Here is a 5,178-nt window from a genome sequence, read left to right as displayed (position 1 = left end):
CAAGGGAAAAGAACACAAGGAGGCAGCAGAGGACAGACAGAAAAACCTAAGCAACTTAAATGAATCCAGACACACCAAAAAAGCTAGAAAACAATGAAAAACCTGGCTAAACTTGAAACAGAAAACTTAAAGAAAAACAACAGGACCAAGATCGTTACAGGTACTGAATAAAATCATAAAAAGATGTGAGAAAACAGCAAATCTTTAGAACTTGCATTGACTTGGATAGACATAAAAGTCAGAATTGAATGAAGGGATGAGGTTGTGTTTGGCCTCATATGTTCATAGGATTGATTTCTACTGAATGAGGCAGGGAGCCAGTGGAGTTAATGAACAGCTGGGAAGTAGATGATCGAATTATTCGTCCATTTTGGGCCCCAGGTGAACTTTAAATAGGGGCCCTCCTCTAAGTCAGTAGGTCAGTCTCAACCTTTTTGAGTTACGACACCCCCTACACACACACACCGATGTGTGATTAGTATACTTAGACGTTGCAAATGAATAATGAATCAATAATTGAACTTAATTGATCTCACAATGGAGAAATTTACTCTGCATTTAACCCACCCCCTTGGGGAGCAGTGGGCTGCCATCATTGTGGGCCCAGGGAGGAGAGCCTTTCCTGTCGTCCCTCTCCTGGTGTCAACAGCTGTACAGTTAGATGCTGATCCTACAGCATCAATAACAAATATCCACGTTGGTCTGGAGGGAGCTGCCATTCAATGGGCATGAACCCCAGAGCTGAATACTAAATGGGTGATGAGTCTAAATCAGCAACACTGCTGCCCTCTATAGGAGGGAATGAGGAAGGTCAACTATCCCTCCATCTCCTCTCTTATAAGAGAATATACACAATATAATTATTATAAGAAAAAATTGATAGAAGAAAAGATAAATATTTACTTTCAGCAATAAACAACTGTTTGATGTTAATCAACAAATTGTACAAAAATTGTTTTTCCTGTAATATTTTTTTAAGCAGTTGAAAGTTGAGAAAATCTTTTCTTACATTTTTTCAACTCAGAGAATCAAATAAATTAATTAAATACTAATCTAATTAGTTTTTGATCAAAATGTTTAAATGTGATTTGATTTTTGGCCACCACCATCACACTCATCAGTTCAGGCTGATGAAGGCCCTGTCCTGCAAACGTTGGTTACGTACTGTAACCCCAGATTCTATGAATATAGGCGTACCCCTTTAAGGCTTTCACTAGTGGGTTTATCCCTTTGCGCACGCGTGAGCACTGAAAACTGTAGTCCACGCCCACCTGCTGTGTGGGCCCCACTCCGGTCCGTATAAATAACGGTGAGACCAGACAATCGGCTCCTAAATAGCTATTTCTCTGCAGCCATTTAGGAACTAGTGAGGCCCAGAACTTAAAGGGCTACGCCTATATTCATAGAATCTGGGGTTACAGTACGTAACCAATGTTCTATTTCATATAGGCTTCGCTCTTTATGGGTCTCGCTGGTGGGTTAAAGGCGAAGCAGGATGTGGTCCATGCCTCACTGGGTCCATAAGCCTAAGCCACCTGTTCTCACAAGAAGTTTTAGCTCAGCCTGCAGTGTGCGTTATTGTGCACTCAGATGCGCAATGAGCAGCTGAACGACTGAGAAGGGAAACTCTGTTCAGGGCTGCAGCTGGACCACAGACCTGAGTCTCTAAACTGTAACAGTAACCATTGGTAGAATAGGCGAAAAGCTCACGGATGTAACACTCCTCGCTCATTAAGCTGTGATCCTCTCCATCGTGGTGCACACCACAAAGGAGAGGTCTGTGCAGAGGTATTTCCGGGTTACTCCTGATTGCTCCTCCTGCCTGGAGGAGCGCATCCTCCCTCCACGGCAGCTGCCAGGGGCGGCCTGACAGCAACTGCTGCAGATTGGGGAACCATGGAGCACCTGTGCGCCCTGGGGCTATTAGAATTACCGACAGCTGTTCACAGTGAACCTGGTTTAGGAGCTGCGGTACCAGCGGGACCGGAGGGAAAGCATAAAGGAGTTTCTGTGGCCACGGATGAGCAAAGGTGTCATCTCCTAGAGGTGGATCCTCCTTCGGGCTCAGGGAGAACCACAGCGGACAGTGTGTGTTCTCTCGTGTGGCAAACAGGTCCAATGCTGGCCTGCTGAACCTGCTCCAGATCTGAGACATCAGGTCCTGATGGAGGGTCCAGTCTCCATGACGAGGACATGATGTCTGCTCCTCTGTTCAGGACACCGGGGATGTAAACTGCTCTGATGGAGAGCAGATTCCTGTGTGCCCAGCACTGCAGCTGCCTGGCAATGTTCAGAAGCTGAGCTGAGCGCGCGCCCCCTTGCCGGTTTATGTATGCTGCTGCCACCCTGTTGTCAGTGTGAATCAGAACATGCTGATTCTGCAGCAGAGGAAGAAAATGCTGAGTCACCTTAAGCACCCTAAGGAGTTCCAACACGTTTATATGGAGAGACATGTGGTCTGGCCACTTCTCTCCCACTACCTGGGACAGACACGTTTCTCCCCAGCCTGACAGAGACGCGTCTGTTAACACTGAGATTTGTCACATAGGTCTGCTGAAGGGATCTCCCTCTGACAGGGTGAGGGGGTTTCCCCAGTCGGCCAGGTCGGACCCACGGATGGAGGAACTGCAATCATCCGTCTCCTCTGGAGCATGGGGTCTTTGCGCAGGCGGTTGAACCATCTCTGCAGCCGCCTCATATGAAGTAGACCCAGCGGAACCATCACGTGGGCCGCTGACATCATCCCCAGCAGCCGCATGACGCACAGAGCTGTCACTGTGATGTGAGGTCTGACCTGGAGGAGCAGCGATGACAGCTTATCTGCTCTTGGCTGTGAGTCGGGCTCTCATTGTGGCTGATTTTAGCTCCACTCCCAGATAAACTATCTGCTGGGATGGAAGAACAGAACTTTATTACCAGTTTATGGAAAAACCCAGTTCTGACAGATGTGTGGCCACAGCTCTGGTCTGCACTGCGACTTCCTCTCTGGACCGAGCCAGCAAGAGCAGGTTGTCCAGATAAAAGAGGATTCTCATCCCTGTGGAGCGCAAGGGTTGCAGCGCTGTTTCCACACATTTGGAGAAAGTGCGTGGGGCCATAGAGTAACCGAACGGCAGGTGGTTGAACTGATAGGTAATCCCCTGGAAGGAGAACCGCAGATACTTCCTGTGTTTTGGGATGATGGGAACATGGAAGTAGGGGTCCTTCAGATCTATGGAGGCGAACCAGTTGACTGGTGAATGTTCTCCAGCAGCTGTCTGATTGTCAGCATGTGGAATCGCCTCTCCATGATCGTTTTGTTGAACAGGGACAGGTCGAGAATGGGACTTATTCCCCGGTTCTTTATGGAACCTGGAAATAATGGGAGAAGTGTTTGCTTCACCGTGGGGACCCCTGGAAATTACGTCTTTATCCAGGAGTTCACACAGTTCTGAGAGGAGAACAGCGCTCTGCTCTGGAGATGCTAGAACTGTCTCCATGATGCCTCTGAAGCGTGGGGAGCAAGACAGGAACTGCAGCGTGTAGTCTCTGCTGATCAGTCTGTCCATCTACCTGTCCAGGAAACATACCGGTGCCACTGATGTACCCCTTCTGGCAGGAGGGGCACAGGCAGATGCTGCCGCTGCATGACATCATTGGTTCCGTTCTTAGTTCTTCAAGTGCTCCTATATCGCTGAAGGAAAAATGGAAGCCTATTGTCCGGTCTCACCGTTATTTATATGGACTGCAGTTTGGCCCACACAGCAGGTGGGCGTGGACTAAGCTTTTCCGTGCTCGCGCGTGCGCAAAGGGATAAACCCATGGGCGAGAGCCTTAAAGGGCGAAGCCTATATGATATAGAATCTTACTGTGATTTTTCACCTTTGGAGCTGTTTGAATAGAGAGTTTTGTTCCCGTAGTTTCTAGCAACTCCTCTGGGCTTTATCTCCATCTCAGTATGGTAGCAGCTGCGTACCGGTGTTATACTATATTCAGTGACCCTCGCCAAAGAGAGAATGTGTTCAGTGATGCGGTATGATGGGCCAGCACAGTGTCAGTGAGGAAAATAACCAATGGTCCTTGGACTAGTGTTTATCACGTGCCGGGGTCACATATTCTGCTGGAATGTTTTAATGGAAAGTTTTAATCTGCATGTTGTTGAATTCACCTAAAATCTTTGATTCTTTATTCAGATTCATTGACTGTAGATTGTCAGAGATCAGCTGGGCATCTTTGTGCTCAGCTCTGAAGTCTAATCCATCCCATCTGACAGAACTGGACCTGAGCTACACCAACCTGGACCCTGGAATGAAGGAGCTCAGTGGGTTTCTCCAGTCTCCCCTCTGCAAACTACAGACATTGAGGTCAGATGTAGTATATCTGTATATTCTAATAACATTACAGTGCAAATCTCAGTGTGAAGGTCAATCAGTGAACTAGTAAAGGATCAACAGGCTGCTTGTGCAGTTAACGTGTTCCCCTTGTATTGATTATAAACTTTTATTTCTAAGAACCTTCAGATCATCCTATGGATAAACATGATATTGAATAAATAATGAAAAGATCAATAACAGCAAATTATTAGAACTTGCATTGTCTTGGATAGACATAAAAGTCAGAACTGAATGAAAGGATGAGGTTGTGTTTGGCATTTTAAGTTCATAGGATGTATTTCTACTGAATGAGGCAGGAACAGAACTCATAACTTATCCAATGTATTCCAGGGTTTTACCCAGATTTTTCGTACATCAGCCATGCGATGGCTAAATCATCAAGGTGTGACAGGGGCTTTAGAGGGTAATAAGCCACATAATTTCATTGAATGGATTGTCCAGAAAAGGTTTATGTGGATGAACTCCCATGTGAGTTCTATCTGGTGGAGAAATAAAGTATTGCAGATACAACTCAGATTTCAGCATTATATATCAGTTCTACCTGTTCCAGACGCCTGTTGTGTTTTTTTTTTTTTCTGATTTTGACTTTAGGTGAATTAAATTAAATTTGAGATGATTGCAGAAGCAAACACTGACAGTGAATGCTGCAGGATAAATAAAATCCACCAGTAAAACAAACATCAGATCTGTTCTCAGCACTTTGATCTGTTATGAATTAGTTTAAATTAGTTGGATCAGAAGAATTTGAGAAGGGTCCTGCTTAATGTGACAAAACAGACAGCCAGAAAGTGCTAAAAACTGCTTT

The 5,178-nt window shown here is 45.8% G+C and overlaps 1 pseudogene; it reads right to left on the bottom strand.

Moving 5' to 3' along the window:
- Positions 1 to 3,548, bottom strand: part of LOC107096071 — a 13,999-nt pseudogene extending 10,451 nt beyond the window's left edge.
- Between the last annotated feature and the right edge of the window lie 1,630 nt (positions 3,549 to 5,178).

Source organism: Cyprinodon variegatus, unplaced genomic scaffold (genome assembly GCF_000732505.1).
Source record: "Cyprinodon variegatus isolate N-32 unplaced genomic scaffold, C_variegatus-1.0 Scaffold596, whole genome shotgun sequence".
NCBI lineage: Eukaryota > Metazoa > Chordata > Actinopteri > Cyprinodontiformes > Cyprinodontidae > Cyprinodon > Cyprinodon variegatus.
The sequence above is the reverse complement of the archived record's forward strand: the minus strand, read 5'-3'. Positions and strand labels throughout refer to the sequence as shown.